This window comes from Ailuropoda melanoleuca, chromosome X (genome assembly GCF_002007445.2).
Source record: "Ailuropoda melanoleuca isolate Jingjing chromosome X, ASM200744v2, whole genome shotgun sequence".
Taxonomy (NCBI): Eukaryota; Metazoa; Chordata; class Mammalia; order Carnivora; family Ursidae; genus Ailuropoda; species Ailuropoda melanoleuca.
In genome coordinates this window covers 95,917,253-95,940,886 of record NC_048238.1, presented here as the reverse complement: position 1 = coordinate 95,940,886, position 23,634 = coordinate 95,917,253, and the positions used below count along the sequence as shown (strand labels likewise).

Genomic DNA, 23,634 nt, shown 5'->3' with positions numbered 1-23,634 from the left:
TTGGATTAGAACCTTCTAGCTCTGGCAGGCTGTGGGGTTTTTTTCCCTTACCGGTTCATTCGTTCATTCATTCATTCATCCATTCATACATTTATGTTTTGAGATACTATGGATTAGGCACCAAGCTAGGTCCCAGGGATATGAAGCTGAGGACAGGCAAGTTACCTGCTTTGAGGAGCTTACAGGCTAGTGGGAACCAACATCAGGGCATGGGATAATTAGTCATGGTGCTAAAGGGAATGAATCAGCAATGTAATGTAACGGACTAGAGGAAGGCTTCGGAACCCGATGAACTTGGGTTTACATCTCAGTCCTGCTACTTACAGTGTGGGGCCTTGGGTGGGTCACTTAATCTAGAAAGTCCCAAGGCCCTTTACTGTAAGGAAGGGCATCTCACAGGATTGTTGTCACTATTAGGTGAGGTCATAAATGTAAACTCCGTAGCGGACTGGCATATACCAGAAGCTCAGTCCATGTTTCTTCTCTTCTCCCTTTCTTCCTTCCCCCTCGACCCCTCCTCTTCCCCACGCAAGGCAGAACACATGCCTGGAAACAGCTTGTTTCTCAACTAAGCTGTTTTACTGACCTGGGACAGTGAGAATGAGGTGCTAATGGGATGAGGCATTGAACTTGCGTGGAGACAGACTTCCCTCCAGCAAATGTAAATCAGGCTACAGGGATTAATGGCCCCATGCATCCACTCCACTTGGAGGAATAGTATGTACTTATTATTCTAAAACCTCATCAGGTTCTAAGTAGAATCATGAAAATGTACTTAACTGTTATGACATATTTTTTTTAAATCGTCAGAGAAGAGCAGTTGGCGTTTGGCTTTATAAAAAGCAGATGCTGTAAAACAGGTATACACAATATAATCCTTAAAAAAGAAAATGCCCACGGGTCAAATATGTGGTTCTTGCATAAGCTTCAAGAGAAACCATCCCAGTGACTTACCCACTGGGATGCTAATATGGTAAAAAATGAACAATTCCCGAATACTAATTTGTTTCAAACAGCATATCTCCTAACCATGGTCTGTTCTTAAAGAGAAAATGTTCGTTAGCAGCACATTTATTTGCTAATGTAGTCATTCATCTCTTTATTCATTTAACAAGTATTTGAGCAACTACCATATACCAAGTGTTGATTGTTGCGATTGTTTAAGGCGGATGCTGGAGCCCTGCTGAGTATACCTTCTATTGTTCTTCAAGAAAAACAAAATCAGATGATCCAGTGTTAGTCCATTCAAAAGAATTTCTTCCCAAGCCTATGTTTTTTGAATTAGTGGGATTTTTTAAAATTGAATTTGGTGCATATTAACTATTTCATGCCCAGTATGCTTTCAGGAAGCATGTTGCTCAAGAACCAAGAAAGTCCTCCCCTATCAAATGGTGGAATCCAAAGCCCGCTAAATTTGAATGAGTCTAAAAATTAGCCAAGTGTGCTTTTGCACCATTAAAATAATTCCGTTAACTGAAGTTTTTTTTGTTTCACTTCCTGGCTTTAAATATCTCAGGATATCAAACAAAATAATAAAATAAACAAATGGTATAGTATAGGGAAAAGGCATTATTTCAAACCCGAATTTATATTTCTGAACAATCTATTGTTTTAAAATAACTTTTATTGTTGATATGTGCTATCTAGGGAGGAAAGGAGGGAGGGAGGGAGGGAAGGAGGGAAGGAAGGAAGGGAGGGAGGGAAGGAGGGAAGGAAGGAAGGAAAGAAAGAAGGAAATCAAACATATTTGTAGACAGTATAAAGGTACTGTAATCCAGGAAGTGACTCTTCCTTGGTTAGTAATCTCCGGTTATAATTAACCTATACTTAAATTACTGACCTAATGCGATGATGGGACTAGGGAATACTGTGAAACTAGATTTTTTTTAAAAAAATTACTCAGGAATATACATGTAATCATAGGAAGTTCTATAGCCTGAGGACATGTGTGACCTGTATTTGTACCATTTATAAAGATTAGCTTCACACTGCACATCCACTCTATAGTAAAACCTCTTTCCAGAGCTTTTCACTGAATTTCTTATTTCCTTCAGTCTTAAGTAACAGTTGCCACTTCCCATTGTCAAATCAGGTGTAATTTTGTTATCATTATAGGTTGGGTTTGTATTCTTTTCAAAGTATTTTACTTTTTGTGAAGAAAACTTATAAAAATCAAGGATCCTGAAAGGAAACAGAACTTGTCCGTGGAGACACCTGGTTAAAAGAAAAATATTGATGCTAAGGAAAATATGGATCAATATCCATGGCTGCTGGGTCGTCAGAGCCATTTACACCCTCCTTCTCTGAATGTCCATACAGACCACTCAACTTTTCAGGAGTTCAACAAGTCACTGTCTCTCTAAAAATGGTCGTATTTCACATCCATTAAATTGTTAGCTCTTATGAAACCAATCAATTGAAATATGAATGAAGAGAATGTTTTCACAGATCTAGTCTGAGGGAGTACCACATAAGCCTGCCATTTGTCCTTGTAACCTCCCCACCACAACCCTCCCCGCCCTCCCCCCCCATCTTGGCTTGAGGTAAACATTGGCTCTGGGATTTAGCTGAGAAATCTTGGAATCAGCAAATTCAGGCTCCTGTAAGGTACACTCTATCATCTGAGCCACCACGGATCCTGCAGGCAAAGACTTCCTATAGTTGTCAAAGGCGGAAGACCCTCCATCTTTTGTCTTTGTGGAACTACAGAGAGATTCAGTTAGAGCATTTCTGAGAGCAAGAGAAACATAAAGGATCCCATGGGAGTAAGTTAACACTAGGCTTAACAACAGGTAACCGTGGGCTTTGCCTGCATTGGTGCTGAAAATACCTGTATGAAGAGTGAGCAGTTCAGTAAATACATCCCCATACACCCTCCTCATATCCCCCTTTCAGGCCTGTTAGGCCAAACATCTAGATTGCAGACTAAAATTTTCATTCTCCTGAATGGTTTGATACCATCTGGAAGGGAAGTCCCATTTTGCCGTTGAATCAAGTTGATCTTTAAGTTAGTGTAACAGAAACTACTCAAATTTATACATGTGCAAACTGAGGGCTTCAGAGGGGAGGGGGGTGGGGGAATGGGATAGACTGGTGATGGGTGGTAAGGAGGGCATGTATTGCATGGTGCACTGGGTGTTATATGCAACTAATGAATCATCGAACCTTGCATCAGAAACCAGGGATGTACTGTATGGTGACTAACATAATATAATAAAAAAACGTTAAAAAAACAACAACAAACAAATTTATACATGTGCAACAACTGCTAGTCAGAGAGAAAAAAAAGTGCTATCTTGTCTTGACATGTAGCATCTGATAATTCAAGTTCATTCCACAAAGATGGAGCACTTCTTATACCCGGGGCCCTGAGGAGGCGGAGTGATAAGTAGAATCCAGTGCCTGCCCCTGCTGAGGGGTTTACAACTTAATGAGAAGGAAGGAAGAATCATCAGCCAGTCTCCTTCCCCGGCAGTCCAGGGAGACTTCTGTTCAGAAGCATCAAAGCAGAGGCTCTAGCCATCTGTGTGTGTGTGTGTTATTGAGGCGAAATTCACATAAGATGAACCATTCTCAGGGATGTAATCCGGTGGCATCTCGTACATTTGTGATGTCGTATAATCACCACCTCTACCTGGTTTTAAGACATGTGCATCGCTCCAAAAAGAGAGCTTGTGCTCATTAGCCGTCGCTCCCCACTCCCCCCTCCCTCAGCCCCTGGTGTCCAACAGTCTGCTCTCTGTCCCTCCGGACTTACCCGTGCTGGATGTTCTGGATAGAGAGAACCGTTGACTTAGCGTCATGGATTTGACGTTCATCTGAGGGGTAGCATGGATCGGTACTCCGTTCCTTTTTATGACCAAATAATGTTTCGTTGTCTGGATGTAGCACGTTTTGTGTATCCACTCGTCAGTTTTCCACCCGTGTGTGTGTGATCCCTGAGCAACTCCTGCTTTGGCAGGCTCCACCCACCCCCTCTGGATTCAGTGTGGCTCACACTTCACCCAGACGACAGGGCAGCCAAGCCATCAGGAATCCCAACCCCAACATCTTAGACCACCTCCTAAAGGCTAGCCCCTCCCTCACCTCTCCTGCTCTTTATATCCCTCTGCAGTTCATCTCCAGAGTCTTTTTTCTCAGCCCTGTGCGTGTGGTCAACCAGCGTCTCCTCCAATCAGCACACCTCCCATAGGGTTTGATGCGTCCTAGTGACTTTGCGGCTTCTCAGTTGTGTATATACAAACGCTTGTATTTTGTGGCATGATGCCTTCGTTCCCTTTGTGATTCAGTCCCGGCTGCGCTTGCTCCTTGTCATGTGGCTGGGCCGCTTGGGCCTGCATCCAGATGGATGCATCCATCCATCTGGATAAATATTGCTGGTATCTTCTTGAAAGTTCTACCAAGCCACTTCTTCCCGTTATGACTCAGTAGATCCATCTCATATTTTCTCAGGATGACTCTGGGACTTTCAGTGACGTGAGGTACCTGGCATTAGAGAATAAACTCCCTGGGATCGGCAGGGACAGATTCACTGAAGGTGACGCCTTTCCCTGCTCTCTGACCTTACCTCCCATTTCACCTGAGAAATTACACACACACACACACACACACACACTCTCTCTCTCTCTCTCTCTCTCTCTCTCTCTCTCTCACCCCAGGAATTCTCCCTCATTTCCACTGATCAGATAAGTCTTCCGATGTTCATAATGCCTCCTCAGAATTTCTCTGCTTAGTTGGAAAGGCAGAAGCAGGAAGACACAAAGCAATTATCTTAGTTCTCAAGGAGTTTTGTTCTTGTCACAAGACCTATTGGATGTTGCAGAAAAGCAGGGTAAGGAGACTGTTTCTCTCTCTCTTCTGCTGGGTTGGGGGGATAGACTGGCATATCAACCAGCAGGAGCGAACACGCTATCCCTGAACACCCAATTCCTTTTTTTAAAAAAAGATTTTATTTATTTATTTGACAGAGACAGCCAGCAAGAGAGGGAACACAACCAGGGGGAGTGGGAGAGGAAGAAGCAGGCTTCCAGCGGAGGAGCCTGAAGTGGGGCTCGATCCCAGAACGCTGGGATCACGTCCTGAGCCGAAGGCAGACACTTAACGACTGAGCCACCCAGGTGCCCCCTGAACACCCAATTCCTGACACATGCAATATAATTTAAAAAGTGAGAGCAACAAGGGGCGCCTGGCAGGCTCAGTCAGTGGAGCGTGAGACTTCTGATCTCAGGGTTGTGGGTTCGAGCCCCACGTTGGGTGTAGGGATGACTTTCCAAAATAAATACATAAGTAATCTTAAAAATGAGAGCAACAAAATGGCTTCTTTTGCCCCTATAATCTAGGAAAGGTGAGGGAGAACAGTTGATTGTTTTCATAATGCCCTTATTTTAAGAACACTATGTTTTGAGGCCTTTGGTGGAGAGGGACCAATTCCTAGTATTAACAAGTCTTTCACTGGTCTATGGAACCAAATGGGAAGAACTTCAGAACCTTCAATTTGATGGTAAAGGAATTAAGTGGAGATAAGACCTATATGGCACGGCGTACACGTGTACAGACAGACACACAGATACACATGCACAGCTCCCTGCAATCACTTCCGAACAGGCTAGCAATATACAGCAGTCGCTATCTGTATCTCCCCTGATCTCATGCTAAAATAGGTGATTTGTTATTTGGGTTTTGCTTGTTTGTTTTTTGGGTTTATGCAGTGGCTTTTCTCCAAATGGCTCAAGGCCATGTACATAGAACTTTATTTTTTGAATCAGACTTTATTTTTAAGTCATCTCTACACCCAGCATGGGGCTTGAACTCACAACCCTGAGATCAAGAGTCGCATGCTTCATGGACTGAGCCTTCCGGGCTCCCCCATCCAACCTTAAATATAGGATAGCCGATGGAAGCAGCAATGGGGAAATAAATATATAAGGCAGAATACAGAGCCAAGAGGAAGGGGGCACAGGAAGGAAAGTAAACAATGGATAACGGACACCGTATTCAAAGGCATTGAGTCAGGTCCTAAAGTCGTTCGATTCCAAGTTCGTGTAGGCACAAGCCAGACTAAAATCATGCTGAAGCCAAGGCTTAGTGGCTCTTCTTAGCAGTCCCTGTCGTGATGGTGGGAGAGTTAGAGACCGAAATACGGTCTTCAGCATCCCGGCCCTTTCCTTTTGCGGCTACTTCCCCCCCTTTGCCCGTGACCCGTGGGAAGCTCGGCTTACAGAAGGCCGGCAAGAGGGGAGAATGTTGGTCTCATCAATGCCGAGCTCTACAATTCTTGGTCGCCCTCAGACATTTTCAGATTTCGTTTCTGCTTCAGTTTTCCCGGAAGCAGGAACATGACACTTTATTCTTTCTGATGCGGGGAAGTGCCGTGTTCGCCTGAGTCCATGCCCTAGAATGAAGGACCGCAGTGTCGTACTGCTTGCTCGGATGGCAGCCTACATCTTCTACCTTGCTCCACATAAGTCAAGGTTGTTCGTGGAGAGGCTTGGAAGAAAAAAATGGATCCTGTAGAAAATGACTTAATTTGGTATCGCGTGAAATGTTTATGGCAGCTCAAGATTTTTTTAAATCCTGGTAAGGTGAGGGGTGCCTGGGTGGCTCAGTCAGTTAAGCATCTGCCTTCGGCTCAGGTCAGGATCTTGGGGTCCTGGGAACGAGCCCCGCATCGGGCTCCTTGCTCGGCAGGGGAGTCTGCTTCTCCCTCACCCTCTGCGCCTCCCCCCACCCCTGCTTGTGTGCGCGTGCTCTCTCTCTTTCTCTCTCCCAAATAAATAAAATCTTTTTTTAAAAAAAATCCTGGTAAGGTGAGACAGATATGTTGCGAGTGTACCCCCACGTAATAATCCCTCTAAGAGTTTAGATTGGCATATTTTTCATCAGAGCTTTATCTCAAAAGTAGTCTTTGGTGACAGGTATTTTTCAGGACCTACACTATGGCAATGCGTGACATTTATCCCTGAAGATTATGGTGTTGCATAGAGTAACTCTACCTTCACAATTGAGTGAGGAAAAACCCAGCTCATCCCACTGACTGACAGCTTCATATGCTGTGCCGTGTTTGGGATGGGCTGTCCTTTATTACTGTCATGTCTGGGGTAGCAGGAGACGTCGTCAAGGCTCCATACTGATGTCTGTCCCCACCTGTTGAAGGCTCGCGGCTTATTACTAGAAACAGATTGGGTCCTAATTAATATTATGCCAGCCCCTCCTGTGCTCAGTCGGATCATTGCATGATGTGGAGAACATTGGGGGTCTTCAAGGCTGGTCTCGGGATATCCGTACCCTCAACAAGTAAGTACCCCCAGCAATCTCTCTTTGAAATGTGATTCTGATGGGGGGTAAGGCTTGTCTCCTCTTACGATCATGACTCGATGCACCAGGGCTCTTTGAGCCCAGAAGGCTTAGGAGATGTGTCCCTGAAGGGCTACCACTGCTTTTAGGAAATTATTAACATACTGGAGTTTCTCCTGCAGTCTTATTACCCCCTCTAAAGCCAGTGCATGGGGAGGTCAGAGACTGATTATATGGATGCCCCCCGTCCTCAAAACCTCTTTCTACATCTTCTTGGGGAGAAGCCTTGAGGGCATGTGGCCAGTCTTTGTGGTCTGCAAACTGTTGGCTCTTCGCTGGTTGGTCTTCGGTGGGGAGGATTATAGTAAGAAAACCCTGAGAGGTTAGCAAACACGAGTCAGGTGACTGGTGCCTCTTGGGAATAGTCTTTAGAATGATCCAGATGGAGATTTTATTTATTTTTTTAATTTAAATGCAATTAATTAACATATAGTACATCATTAGTTTCAGATGTAGTGTTCAATAATTCATCAGTTGCGTGTAACACCCAGTGCTCATTACACCATGGGCCCTCCTTATGCCCATCACCCAGTTACCCCCCTCCCACCGTGCCCCTCCCCTCCAGCAACCCTCAGTTTGTTTCCTAGAGTTAACAGTCTCTTGTGGTTCGCTCTCTCTGATTTCATCTTCTTTTATTTTTCCCTCCCTTCCCCCCCGATCCTCTGTTTTGTTTCTTAAATTTCACATAGGAGTCAAATCATAGGATAATTGTCTTTGACTGACTTATTTCGCTCAGCCTCTAGTACCATCAGATGGAGATTTTAATCTTGGTTTGGACACTGTGTGCTTCGGGCAGGTAATTGGACATCAAATTCTGTGACCGCATTTGTAAGATGGGGATGATACTTAACTCTACAGCATTGTCGTGAAGATGTGTTCCGGCAAGTAGGCACTGAAGAAACGATAGCCTTGCTGATGTGATCACATCACTATCGTTTGGTTGAACAGGCCAGGTAAACGGGTTGAGAGCAAGGGTGAAGAAGTGTAGGCCATTCTTCCTATAAGTGAACTGGATTGGGGAGAAATAGCCACAAGTTTTTTGGGACCCAACCATTGAATGGGGTAGCTGATCAAACCTGTTGGTACTTCTGGCAGCCACTCACTCAGTATCAAAGAAAACAGGCTCTTAAGACTTGGGTGTGTGAAGGACAGGGAAAGGTCTATCAGGGAAGCTTTGCTTTGGAGGCTCCCAGAGATGGGCCAACCCTCAGACCCCTTTAGCTCCTCTGATGCTGTGACTGTCATGGTGGTAATGATTCTGTTCCCCTGCAGTCCGCAGGAAGTGACCAGAAGGTGCCCCTTCTTTCCTTCCCCCAGAGTACCAGCTCTTGGTGGCGTCTTTGAAGCTCAGCTCTCCACGTTTTTGTCCTTTCCTCCTATACTTAAGCAAGGGCACAATATTGTTTGCGTTTCTGATAACTTTTACTGAGAGACATACAGCCAAACAGTTGGGGGTTAACAAAAAGCACACAGAGGCAAATGTCACCATTACATGGCAATCACAAGACCCAGCGTAGTGGTGTTTAAGCGCGTAACTTTGGCATCCGCCAGCCTGGGTTTGGATTTCTGCTCTAGTGCACACTAGCTCTTTCTCTTCCCCGAGTCCCTGTTTCCCCATCCGTACAATGGAGTTGATCATTTCTACCTTAACGGATTGTTGAGAGGACTCAGAGGGATGGTGAAATGCAGAGTATAGCGCCTGGAACACAGTAGGCCCTTAAGAAATGGTAGCTACAATTTCTGTGGTTCAAGGAAAGAAGCCTATAGAAAGGCCCTTGCAATTTTTCACTAGAAGATCGCTGGAGCTGGGCCCGATTTTAGCTCCATTCAAGGACCCATTGCTTAATTCTTCAGGAAGATGGCTTCACCCACTCCCTCTCATTTTTAACTCATTTCCTCTCCTTTCTTCAGAAACAAAACAAAACAAAACAAACTCCATCTTTGGTCCCAGTTGGTGCACATTTGGTTGGTGCACCTTGGTCCTAGTTGGTGGGCATTCGAGGCTACTGGACAGCAAGTGAGAGAGATTTGCGTCTAAGGCGAGGTACTGGGCTGGCCTTCCTTCCTGCATATTGCATTTTATAGCAAATATGGCTTTAAGAGTTCCTCCTAGGATTTCCTGCTTGTGATTAACACAGGAATCTTCCTCAATTACTTACATTAGAAACCAGGACAGGTCTAGTTGCAGGTCAGGTCAAGTTGCCCAAGGCTCTAATGTCCTTTCTGTCACTCTTGGCTTAACCTGTGTGGAAAAGGAGAGAGATCGTTAAAATCAGTTGTGATCTCCCAATTTCTCGAGCCAATGAATTTTATTCTTTTACATGAGCATAGCTTTGATCCTTGACTTTGTCGCCTTTATAATGAAGTTGCATTTCCCCATGAAGGAAACATGCTAGTTGGTGGTTCCATTGTCCCAGGAGCTTCCTACTCTTTGCCCCCTCATATTTTAATGATCCCCACATCAGGTGATCTTAAAAACCACCCAAACCGTGAACTCTTGCCTGGTTCGAGCCCCTCATTTGCACAGCTTCGGGCCCAGAGCTGGGAGGTGTCTCTGTTCCACACGAGCCAGACTCAGCTGTCCTCACCTGAGGTTGGGGTACATCAGCTTTGGATCAGAGGGACAGGTAGGAGGGTTGTGCTCCACAAGAACTCAGGCTGAACACTCAATCTCCAACTACTACTGGAGAGGATGAAGCCAAGGACTGTTCTAGAAGGGGCCAGAAAAAGAGCTGTTGGACTGGCTTACCCCTACCTATCCTTAACTCAATGGCATCTCTACTGAGGATCCTGAATCCTCCTTCCCCCTGCCCTAGTCTGGGTTTAGGACCCCTCAGCACCTGGGTGCCCCACTAGGGTGGCCGCAGTTACCCTGTATTGGGATTTTCACACATGTCTGTCATTTACTAACTCTTTCTCCCCACATATCCTCATTGCTTAGCTGCCCCTGCCACAGAGTAACCTCTCCAAACGTGCTTCTTGAATTCAGTGGGTGAACCAATGAACATACTCGTGGCCAAACAAACCTGAGTTCTAGACCTGGCTCCCCCTGCTATCCCTGTGCGCCTCTGGGCACGTGGCTCAACTCTCTGGGTTTTGTCTTCTGTGAAATGGTGAAATGAATGCCTCCTCCTTACTACCTCTGTGGGGTTGCTGCGAGCCTCCAATAAGAAAATGCATTGAAATATCTTTGAAAATTATGAAGCGCCCTGCATTTACTAAGTATTAATGTAGAAAAAAATAGACCAAATATGGCGGGAGGTTCTGCCCTGAATCAATGGAACTGTGTGCGGGCTAATTAACACAGCACGTCCAGGCTCTCCTCACAAATGCTCTAGCAGCTTCCTGGGTGTCTCCCGTCTCTCTCTCTCTGTCTCTCTCTCTCTCTCTGTGCATCTTTCCAGAGACATTACTTTTAATTTTTTTTTCTTGAAACAAATCCACCTATCCCCACAGATTCTATTTTTAAACAGGTCAGTCCATGGTGCTGAAGAAACCTGTTGGCCCCGGATAAGAAAATACTTGGAGGGATTGGTGGCATCGGTTTAAATTAATGAACAGTCTGAGTGACAGCCATTTTCCAATAAATGTAGTTTTATTACTTTCAAACACATGTAATAACAGCCTGGGAATAGAACCTAGAGAAAGATAGCCTGCATCAGCGAATCAAAGCAAACAAATAAGAATCCATGATAATGAGCCTATTACTGGGTAAACGTCCTGCTAAAGACCGTCATCCTCAAATAGGCTAAGGTTCCCCTGCTGAAATCCATTTATTTAAGAAATGCTTTTTCCCCTCCCTTCATAGATAGGAGGAAAGTCCCATTAAAAATGGCTACACATGGGGCACCTGGGCGGCTCTGTCGGTTAAGCCTCCGACTCTTGATTTTGGCTCAGGTCCCGATCTCAAGGTCCTGAGATCGAGCCCTGCCTTGGGCTCCGCGCTCAGCACAGACTCTCTCCCCCTCTGCCCCTCCCCCCACTCACTCTCTCTCTTTCTCCCTCCCTCTCTCCAAAACAAGTAAATAAATAAAGTCTTTTAAAAAATTGCTACACATGGCTTCTGGGTAACCCAGCTTTTGCCAATGCCGGTGGATGGCATCTAGCAGCAGTCCTCTGCACTCTGGCCCTAACAAATAGTAGTCCCAAACAGCAAACACGCTGTGGCCCCTACAGGGATCCACTTGTCCCAGTTTGCCCGAGACTTCTCCTTTTGGGCCCAGAAGGTTCTGAGTCCTCAGTCCCCGGCAAAGCGAGACAGCTGGTCACCTACTGGCGCCTATGCCTCGGGACGCCCCTAAGTGTGGAGGAAAGGTGCAGTTGTAGGGGGTTTCCACTGGAGGGATGAAGGCGGGCTGGGCCACCTGCCGCTCACCCATTCTGTCGGTCATTCCGCCTTCACTTTGGAACTTCTCTTACCATTTCCTCCCTGAAACATGTTGATCCCGTCTGTCTTCCCTGTGCCCCCTAAAACCTATCTGAGGGTGTGGCCAAACTTCAGAAAGTAGGACTGAGACAGCAGCGGTGGTTAAAGCTCGTTCATAGCTAGCATGTCTGTGGTGCTTCCCATGTACCAGGCACTGTGCTAGGCACCTCGTGGGCATTAACTGAGCTATCTTCACAGTGGCCTTCCGAGCTGGATGTTATTATTACCCTCATTCTACTGATGAGGCTAGCTAACTAACCCAAGGCCGCAGCACTGGGGAGATGGGATCCAGGCTCAGGTAGTCTGTGCCCCTCTACTCATGACACTGCACTGCTTCTCAAATCCCTGTCTGCCTCCAAGGCTAGCCCCCTCCACGTGACGTCTACACACATGGCTCCTGTAGTAAAGCCGTCACCTGTGTATCCCCTCTGGAGCCCTGGAGCCCTTGTAAGAAGAGACCCTTTTAACCCAAGGCTGGAAGTCCATCCAGCCTAAGGTCTAACATGAACCGGTGTGCAACCTTGGACAAGTCACAGCCCTTCAGCTTTTTATTTTATTTATAAAATGAAGGAGCTGGACAGAGTGACCTTGAAAGCTCTTTCCAGTTCTAACAGGCTCTGAGCTCCTATGACAAGGATATTTGAAGGGGAGGGAGTCGGAAACGAGGAGGAATGCCATCAAGCCACCTTGATGACTGGGAATTTCCAGTTCTTTCCCTGATGGCTTCCCAAACTGACCAAAGTGAGAGTGCTTCAAAAGGAGCCCCCGGGTATAAGCACTCTCCCTAGGATGGCAATGAACTCTTCGCTTGACTCCTCCGGGTATCTCTGGGGCTGCAGGGAAGCAGGTGGGGTGGCTGTGTGAGATGTTGTCGGAGTTGTTCTCAGTTTCTGAGATTGGAGAATTTGGGGTGAAATTCATATAATTAAACCTTAAAGAAAATGTTTCCCGCCATAGTACCACATAACCCCAAAGGAGCTTCTGAGCAAGAGAAATGGAATTCACTGTCTGTTGTTCCAAATGGTCTTTGACACAACCACCCGGAATTGAAATGAGAAGCCCTCTAAGCACAGAGATATATCAGTGAGGGGAGAGCTCCATCGAGAGAAGTGCTGAGGGCTGAAGGGCAGGTAAGAGCAGAGGAATACAAAGTGGCTGAGCCAACCGGCAGGAGGGAGAAAATTTTCGCTCTCCCCGAGACCCTCCGGGCTAGAGAGCTAGGCTTAGTTTTGACCTAGTTGTCCTTGTGTGCATTGCCGTGAGCTTTTATGAACTATTTATGTAGCAGTTTTATATTTTACCAAGTGCTTTACAGTCACTTTTATTTGGCTTAGTAAACTTTTCCGGGAATGCCATCGACTTTATGGTCAGGCGAGTCCCCTCTCGTTTGCGTGGCACCTCCGTGCGTCCAGCCTCACACAATGGGCCGCTTGTTCCAGCAGGCGGGCAGGTGCAAAGAGTCAAGGCGCTGACGGCACCTGCAGCCACGGGGGCGGTCGGTGTGGGGGTGGTTTACACTCTCGTTCACCTTTCCTCTCCTCTGTGATTGTGTGGTTTTATTTTATTGCTGGCAAGCAGAGAGAGGCAGTGCCTGGCTTGGATCTGCCCAGGGCACAGCTCTTCTGATCGTCGGACGCTGGCAAATGGTAGGCCCTTTTCCCTGTGCTCAGGGGCTCTGTTCTAGCTCCCCTGCCCAGGGGGCACCAGCGCCACCGTCTTCCATCAAGCAGACCTATGGACCGTTCTTCCTCCTGCCAGCCCGGGGCTCTGACTGCAGCCTGGATTCGGGGGCTCAGGGAATGCTTTTAAGGGAAGAAGACAGCAGAAGGAGCCATTGCACTCTCTGCAGACAAGACTTTTCAGTGTCCTTGGGCAAGTCTAACGCCGAGTCACTGTATTCTTGGGGGGGGGTTCCTTTGACCTCCCATCAGCCCCCGCGGCACCCTCTGTCAAGCACTCTGGGCGTCGCGATGGAGGCTGGCGTGTGTGTAGGTGGGGCAGGAAGAAGTAGAGCTTTACACTCTAGGTCACAGATTTGCTGGGAAATCCAACGCGGTCACCAGGCAAAGATTTCATTTGCTGAGGACCAGGTTTGCCACAGCAAAAGCAGGATCTGGGCTTCATGGGAAGTCCAGATTAGAGATAGTGGACCAGAACATTGGAAAATTCGGGACCTCCAGCTACCGGGGCGGGGGGGGGGTCTGTGGCTGAGCTCGGGGCTATGTAGATGCTTCACAGGGAAGTGTTGAGTAGACAGCACTTGCATTCTGTTACTGATGGAAGACGGCAAATCCTTTCTCTGATGCCCAGAACCGAGAACCTAGAAACTTCGCCATCAGATTTAAAACTTTTTTTTTTTTTAAATCTCTACACCCAATGTGGGGCTCAAACTTATAACCCCAAGATCAAGAGTCTCATGCTCTCCTGACCGAGCCAGCCAGACACCCCTGAAACTCTTTCCAAGTTACAGCCTTGACCATAGGAAATATAGCAGGTATATCGGAAGATGGGTTTTCTCAGCGGTAGACTCACATCAATTTAGACTCAGAAGCGGACTGAAGTTTACACGCGGAGAAGGATTGATTTGCTAGTGGTGTGTGTGATGGCTGGGCTTGGTGTGGACGCGCACTGCCTGGTCCATGGGGGATGGGACAGAGGCTGGAAGGATTGGTGCTTGGGCTGTGGGAACTCACCCGTCTGGCTGGCCCAGGTGGGAAGTGACCCACCACCTGAATAATGATATTCCCTGGGGCCCAGGGAAGGAACCCTGCCTTTCTCCAGATAGGCATTCATTTCCAAAGTGGTGCCATCTAGGGGGGGGACACAGTGGCCGGTTTTCCTGGCAAGGCCCGGACAGACAGAAGTCCGGCATAAGGCAGGTTCTCAGTGGCTGCAGATTGGGGGATGGGGGGAGGCCCCAGAGGGGAGACAGCTGACAAGACCTGGGCAGGGTAGGTTAGAGTCTCCCCCATACAAGCTGAACTTTGGGTGAGGCAGGCAGTCTCCGTTCAGTTCAACATTTATGGACTGCCTACTGTATGCCAGGCATGGGGTGAAGCAGAGGACTGACCCAGAGACAAAGACAGACAAGGAAACCGGGACGGAGTTTAGGTGGCACAGCCCAGGGAAATCTAGCTGGCAAGAGGAAGTCATACCTGAACCTCTGGGGTTCCCTCCCCAAACAAGAAAGACCGGCATTGAGGTGCAAGACTAATTCCATAGCCTGGGGCCTGACCGGCCAGTCAGCGAAGTGATCACCTTCCTGCCTTTGTCACCGCTGGCTCAGGATCTGGGTAGGCCTAATCCGGTCCGTTGAAGGCTTTGAGGCCTGCACATGAGTGTGGCCAAGACAAGAGGAACTGACAGGCAAACAGTGACAGGAATAGTGAGCTTTCCTTTCAAGTATGTCGGCGGTTCCTATTCACGGGAATGCAGTGTGTCCTCCCCTCGTGATCTTTGGGGGGTCATTAATAAGGTTCAGTGGGACACCCGAAGCAACACCGAGGAGGCTTTCCTTTGTTACTGCATATGCTTGAAACACGACACGAGGGAAGAAAAGAAGCCCCCCTTTCCCCTAACCCAGACGTGCTTGCCTCTCAAACTGGTCAGCGAAGTGTGACTGTAGGTCGACTTTGAGGGTCCCAGCCTTCATTTTGCAGATCACTGCATTGAAGAATGGCTGTTTGTTGCGGACCCTGCGGGGACCAGAGACGGACACAGCGGTGTCCTCAGGAGAGTGATTTGAAAAAGCGTGTGGGTGTTTTCAGGAGCCACTGAGTGCATGACTTGTGACACCCCTGCAAAGTGGGAGTGGACAGTTTTGGGTCACAGAGAGGAGCAATGTGAAATGCGGGGGGACAAGTGAGTGGGTTGGGCTTCTGACACCCCAAGTTGGTCACTGCCCTGGGCCTCAGGAAATGATTTGTTCTTCAGCAGATGACAATTAAGTTTGAACAATTTGAAGTCCTATCTGGTTGAGTCCCCCTCCCCCCCTAACCCCAGAGGCCCTGTCCCCTGGAAGCTAGCCATGCACACGTCACTGCTCAATCACAATCAGAAAGAAAGCTTTGGCTGCTTTTGGCCTTGCTCGCTCCTCCCTAATCCTACACCGTCGGTGGCCCTGCTTGGACTTGGACCTTAGCTGGGGTGTCCTTACAACCTAGACGCTTCCATTTCTTCGGGTGTCTTCAGCGCGGGGATGAGCAGATCTGAAGCTTCCCCTGACTTTCTTCATCCTCCCTCCGGAAATCCTTTTCGAATAATGTTTATTGTACACTGACTGAATGTCGGCACCGTGTTCAGCGCGTTCGCATAGTAAGAGCGGCCCTCATCTGGGTGTGCTGGGCACTGTTCTCAGCACATTGCCTATGTTGTCCCAGTTTACTAGCTTTCAGGCTATTGATTCGTCCTCCAAACCAGGCAGGTGGCATCATCCCCATTTTACAGATGAGGAAACTCCAGCCCAGCGGGGTTTCATTATTTGTCAAAAGGCACACAGGGAGTGGTGGAAACTAGCTTGGGAACCTCCGTCTTGATGACAAGGCTGGTGCTCCTTCAGCCACGTGACGCGGCCTTTCTAAACTGTGGGATGTACTCGTGGTCTTGGTAAACTTCGTCTACTAAACAGAATTTCACAAACTAATTCCTGATCACCATTTTGACCATCCATTGCTTTGCCACAATGCCGTCATGGGCTGTGGAGGTCGGTGACCCGTTCTCTGACTCCTTTCTCGGCTCTTCTGTTGGGGAGCAATACAGCCCTGTGCAAGTCACAGCCGCAGGGACACTTGGCCTCTCTGGGCCCCAGTCTGCCATCTGTAAGCGGAGGGCATTGGACTAAATGATTTCGAGGGTTCTTTCCAACCCCGATATTCATTCCCATGAGTTAAAATCTAACTGGAAAAAAAAAACCCAACTTAAAAACAGGTAAAGATCATTTCCTTTTGGCTCAACTCCAGTGGGACGAGAAAACATCTGGTTTTCTGGGCTAGTTCTCTGGTCTAGAAGGACTTGATAAATGAGTTCGGGGTGATTGAATAATAAATCCCCACCGCACACGCTGTCCTGTGACAGCCCCACCCCCGGTTCCCGAGCTTCTGAATTACATAGTTCTTTCTGGTTTTGTAAGAGTGAAACTGGGTCAAAGTCCTCTCCTCCTTGATATGTCCTCCCTCAAGGACACCCCCCCACCCAGAGAACCCTGTGCCAGGGCCGCCCGCCCTGGCCTGGCATCTGGGCTGCTGGTGGTCGGGCTCCAAGCCCAGAAGGCAGTCCTCACCGGCCTTCCCACACCCCGGGCTCTGCCTAGCCCACAGTCTCACTTCGGTTTCCTTGTTTACTTTCCTCTCTCCCTACCTCGAGGTTCCTCTGCAGAGTTTCTTCCTTGCACCAATGTTCGGGTGATCCCCTCATCATCAGCCTTTTCTCTCTGCGTTTCCTTCTCGGTGGGGGGCTGCTCCCCACAACCAGACTCTCCTCCCCATGGCGGGTGATTTTCAACTTCTCACGCTTTCCTCACCATCTGGAAAATATTCTTTGCTTCTCTAGGTTTAAATGACTTCTTGAGTATATTCCAAGACCAATCTTTCAGTCCCCCCCCCTCACGGGGAGCTTTGAAACTAGGTGAAAAACAGATTCTAATACAAATATTCCCTTATATAGCTAAAGCCCACTAAATGAGATAAAAATGGATCTACATCTCTCCGGTTTCTTCTCTAGCTTTTACTTCCTGGCTGTTGAAAGAAATGTATTCATAATTAATTTCTGAAAGGCTGTTGTTTGAGAACAGAGGGGCTTCTTGGAGTATGGTGGATATATGTTTCTGGCACTCTCCTGGTTGAAATTTGCTCTCAAGTGGTACTGCTGTGCTGACAAATATGGAAAACATTTTCCTTTAAATATGTGCATAAATAAATAAGAAGCAAATTGTTGCTATCTTTATTAAATGCATTTACGAACTCAGCTATTTTCACCTTTGCTTTATTTTTCTGTTCATTTATGGAAATTAAGACTGCATCTTGGATAGAAAGAACATTTTTTAGGCCTCTTAACAAGATGGTTTTTCTACCCTGTGTTCTGGTTTGTTTTTAAAGCTATTTATACTCTTTCAATTATCCCATTTTTCCACAGTGATTATTGTGGCTGGAGCACTTTCCAAAGAAACGAGCTGATAAATCAGGGGCTGCATGCAATACTACAGTCTTTCCATAAGATGGCGCTCTGAGAATGTGAGCTCTGTAACTTACGTTTCCGTCTAACCTGGCAGCAAATTAAACTTTTGTAAAATCACATATTTGGGGGTTGGGGGGGAAGTTAGTCCTTCTAAGACTTGTTTTCAAACACTTGCCACCATTCTAATGCCTAGGGGAAGAAGGAAAGTGAATTTTCTAGCAGTCTCCCTGCCTTATATCCGGGCTAGCAATGTTTGAAATCAGCAGCGTGCATTTAAGGGACCTTTTAAAGAACAGACTTTCTTCTAAAGGGGCGGTTGTGATACTAACAACTTGTGCTGGTAGAAAAGCCCCTCTCTGGGTCTCAGTTTCTTCACCTAGCAAGGAGTGCATGGGGCGAGATGATCTCTTAAGGGTGTCTCCGTTTCTAGTGATTTCTACATTTGAGTTCATTGATTTCTTTCCACTACACCCTTGCTGCCTCAGCCAGCACAGAAATGGGAAGAAAAGATCGCCCATTTTACGCTTGTTTGACTCTATTCCTCTTCTACAAGTGCTCTCTTTGCTTCGACTGTCCCAAGACAAGCATGCCCAGATGTCCTGTTCTAATTAGGTTCCTTTTCTCTTTATGGCTTTTGCACTGATACCCCCCTCCTCCCCCAGCCTTGACCAATCTGCCTGAACAGAAGCATGTCCCCCTTTTCACTTCACAAGTAGGCATTTCTTGGCATTATGCAGTCATTTTTGGGCTAAGCAGATCCCAGAGTGGATGGAAAAAGGCGAAGACACCGCATGTAATACTTTAAAGGTGACACTTCTTAGATCACATGTAACATGTCCAGTTAAGAAAACTTGAGATTCTGGAGATGGGAACTTCTCTCTATTCATTTTTCTTCCTCCGCTGCCTGGTATTCATTGCCAGAACCATGTCAAAGCTTTAGGAAAGAAGCAGAATTCCTGAGAGAGGACAATTAATCTAATTAGAGATGAGTGTCACTAAGTAGATAACTCATCATCACGATCCTCCGTGGCCGACAGTGTCCCCGTTCCTGGCGCTCTGGGCAGTCTGTGGACGAGGGTCGTGCTGTGATGGCTTGTCCTCGTTCAGAGCCTCTCATGAACTCTACACGCCCGTGGAACACAGGGAGCCAGTGGAAATGAAATGCTGACTTAATTAATGCAAAAACTATGGAGACACCCCTAACAGAGTCCCCCCGGGGCTTGAAGCGGAGCGTGCATGTTCCATAAAATTCCCCGAGGGGGCACGTCACATCTGTCACATCTGCCACATTGCGATAGCCAAGGGGACGAAGGCAGAGACACATTAAACACAACATTCTCCTGCATTCCTTTTCCTATTGTCCTTAGAAATTTTCAGATCACCTTTGGTGCTTGTCTAGTGGCGTGGTGGCGGTGACGGTGGTGGTCGTGGTGGATTATTTATTTCTCTGACCTCAATACCGTATCTCCCAAGAACGCAAATATTTCCCTGAATAGCAATACTGTTGGATCTGTGTTTGGGAGAAGAAACTCCATACACGGGGCTCTCCCCGAGGGTTTTAGAGGGCAAGCCCAGGAATTTGCTGAGTAGGTGAGGAGAACCGCTGTTGCGTGCCCTGTGCTGAGCCTTGGGGACCGTTACAGGGAGCTTGTGAATTGTCTCCTATGGGGAGCAGTGAGGTGAGGAAATGGCAAATACCTAGTCGGTCTAGACGATTTCTAAGGAAGCAATAGCAGCATAGCGGTTAAGAACAGAGGCAGGTAGGGGCGCCTGGCCGGCTCCGTGGGTGGACCATGCAACTCCTGATCTTGGGGTTGTGAGTTCGAGCCCCACATAGGGTGTAGAGATGCCTTGAAAAAGGAAACCTTAAAAGAAAAGAACACAAGCAGCTAGAGATAGACTCACAAGGTTTCAAACTCCAGCTTTGCTGTCGACTCACTGTGTGACTTTGGGCAAGTGACTTCACCTCTCTGTGCCTCTATTTCCTCATCTGTGAAAAGGGGTGATGATAATAATAGTGTCTATCTCATTGGGTTGTTTGGAGAAGTCTGTGAGATGCTGCATGGTTTTTCTTCTTAGAGCTTCAAACAGTATCTGGCACCAAGAAAGCACTCGATACTGACAGCTCTTGTTACTGTAAGTGCCATAAGGTGCTCTGGGTCGTACAAACGAGAACTAACCAAGCCTCTGCCTTCAAAGACCTCCCAGATTTTATGGGCTGGTGAACGGAATGCACGTAAGAGGAACACGAACAACTCAGGACGCTCCCCACAATACAGTTACAGGCAAGGCCAACAGGTCAGGATACGTCAGAGTGGCTCAGGGATGCCCTCAGCGCTTTCAGGAAGGGGCTTTAGGCACCCACAGGGAAAGCAAGAGAGCCTTTGAATGACTTATTTGCCTCCTTGTGAGAGAAGGTGCTCGTAATAATGTGCATTCACATTCACAGCCTTGCTGATCTACCGTCCTTTTGAGATAGGTGGGTTGGCGTTACCTCACTGAAGAGTATAAAACATATAGGCTGGGTTTCACCTAACGAAGCAGAGTTGGTGACCTGACGATAAGCATCTGAGGTTTGAAGGCGGTCTGGGGTGACATCATATATATTGCGTTCTGTCAATACGCATTCTGTCCTAAGAAGTCACCTTTGAGCTGTGCTGATAGTAATGGCCACCATAACTCTTACCAAGAAGAAGGATTTCCCACAGGCCCTGCTTTTAATTTACCTTTCTCTTCCTTTTGTTTTCTCTTTTGCCTTTAAGAAAATTAACTACTATATAAAACTTCACTCATTAAACTTTAAATTATTATAAAGATGTAAAAATGTACAAGATATGGAAGAACATAAAATCAAATTAAGAGTTCCCTAACATCTCCCCTTGCTCACCAGATATAACTGCTATTTCCATTTCTTAAAAATGTTCTGTGTCTATCTGGACACATATAAAGTACGGGAGAGTCATGCATCTGCAGACCTGTTTTTACCCCAAATGGAATCTCACCGTACAGTCTTGACCACTGCTCGTATCTGCAACAGTGTATCGTGGATTTGGCCCTGTGTCAACACATGGAGATCAACTTCATCCTTTTCACGTCTGCATAATATTCCATTTAGCATTCATGGCTTTTAAGATTCCATTCTGTATTTTGTCAGGGTAGAGAGGTGGGAAACAGAACTGATCAGGGTGTGGGGGAGGTATTGAGACATCTAAAGAGAATGCCAAATTTTAAAACAGTGCCATGAAAATTTAGCAGCTATGGGAATCAGTTGGCTCAGTACTTTGGGTCCCTTCTTTGCGGAATACAGAAAATAAAGGCAAGTTTTAGGTCGAAGCCACAGGCCAGCTCTTCCTAACACTTCTGTAACCAGAAACCATGCTTAATTTGCTCAAGTCCTTTGAGGATTTAAATAGCACAGGGATAGAGCGGAACAGTGGATGCTATTTCAACTTTCAAAAAGTTTGGCAAGCTTTTCAACCCAAAGCTGTTTTTAAAAAATTGAGTCACCATGGGAGTGGAGAGCAGTGTTTTGTCCTGGCTCCTGATCCTTAGCTCGGAGATAAGAAACAAAAAAAAGAGAGCAAAAGGGACACTTTTCCGGATGGCGGGAAAGAATACAGTAGGGCCGCAAGGGATCAGCTGGGGGACTAATTTGATTTAATATTTATAGGTGATTTGGAAGAGGGACTATAGGGTAAAATCGCTAGTTGGCAGATGTCTTGACACTATTCCAATGAGGATCATAATCTTCAGGAAGACGTTTGTTTTGTAGGAACAGACATAAAAGTGGCCGGCAAGCTTCGATATGAATAAGCCCACGGAAACGTCTCTGGGGACACATTCCTGAAGTTCATTTCAGAAGACTTAGAATAAGCCTTACTTCTTTATCTGAATAGGGTCTCTGCTTCAGGCATCAGTAGGCACAAAGAAAGACATGATGAGGTTGCTGGTATCATCAGGAGGGAGATGGTATTTAAACAGCACTATATGAACATAAAAGAGGAGGCTAGTAAGCTGATTGCCACAAGATATATCAATAAAGAATGCGGCTTTGCGTTTCTTGAATACAGCCCCAAAGGCAATTGGCGTTTGATGGTTCGCAATCTGTGTATTCTCTAATCTTCAAAGTTAAATAAGCGGAATATGTTAGGCTATCATTTCAGAAGAAATGCAATCAAATATTCTCGTCAACTTTACTACAAAATATTTTCCTTTTCATGGGGCGCCTGGCTGGCTCAGTCGGAGGAGCCTGCGACTCTTGATCTCAGGGTCGTGAGTTCGAGCCCCATGTTGGGTGTAGGGATTATTTTAAAAAATATATCCCTTTTCATAGGATAACTTTTCATTATGCGAGTCAGAACTAGATTTCCTGACCTCCTATGCTACCACACGTCTTTTCCAAAGCATGCCCTGAATATTGGCCGACACATTCTATCATGGAAGGGAACACCTAACAAAACCACATCAATATCTTCTGAAGTTGTGGAATTTTTGGTAATAAATAATAGAGACGTCTACCCTACGCTTGTCACAGTGTGGTTGAGAAGCTCAAGTAAGCTGAATGATAAGAAACTGCCTTGTACTGTGCTATGCAAAAATACAGTACTATTAATTATTTATTGCATGTCATAATTTGGGATTACGAAGTGAGGCGCGCCTGCATGGCTCAGTCAGTTAAGCATCACCCTTGGGCTCAGGTCATGATCTCAGGGTCCCCGGATGGAGCTGCACAGCAGGGAGTCTGCTTCTCCCTCCGCCCCTCCCCACCCCCACTCGTGCTCTCTCTTGCGTGCTCTCTCTCTCTCTTTCTCAAATAAATAAATAAATAAAATCTTAAAAGAAATACGAAGTGACAAAATTCTAGGAAATTATCCTTTATAGGCATTTATGCAAACGTGCGAAGATTGGTATGCAAGGATATTCTTTGCAGCTTTGTTTACAGTAGCAAATTTTTAGAAATAACTCCATTGTTCATCAGGGATTGGATAAATAAATTATGATATAGAATAAGGACAAGATAGTTATTTATGTTCTGACATGGAAATATGTCCAAGATATGTATTAAATGATTAAAAAGTTGCAAATCAGCATGACTAGTATGCTCCCAATTCGAGTTAGAATATATGTATTAGTGAAAGTGTGTGGAAACCCCTAGAAGAATACATATCAAACCGTTAGTCATGCTTCTCTCTTGGAAGGATAGGGTGATGGGGTAACTTTTACTTTATGCTTTCTTTATTTCTGTGCTGTTTAAGTTGTTTACAATGAACATTATTATTTTTGTAATTAAAAATACAAATAAAAGAAGCAAGACTTTGCCCTCAACCAAACTATCCTATTCTAATGGGGGAGGGGGGAAGGGTGTAAGACAAAGGCAGATTTATACTGCACATGGCTTGGGAATGCCTTCTGAAAAGAAACCCAACTCCAAGGCCTACAGGAAATGGTGGGACGAGGAAGTGGAGGAGAAGGAAGAGGTAAAGACCATACAAGGGTCTTTCTTTTTCCAGTGAGTAGAAAGCACACTTGGAGTTAAGGTCCCTGCTGTGTGCTCCCCTAAGACCCAGGACCTCCTTAACACAGCTCTCAATCACTGTGAGTTGCCATTGGCCCTTACTCTTCTGGATGCCACACTGGATCCAGAACACAATAAGAGGGGAGACTTTGTCTGTCTTGTTCATTGT

General features: G+C 46.4%; 1 protein-coding gene across 1 annotated transcript in view; it reads left to right on the top strand.

The window, feature by feature from the left end:
- Window positions 1–23,634, top strand: part of GPC3 (glypican 3) — a 404,167-nt gene that overhangs the window by 279,866 nt on the left and 100,667 nt on the right. The window lies entirely within an intron of this gene.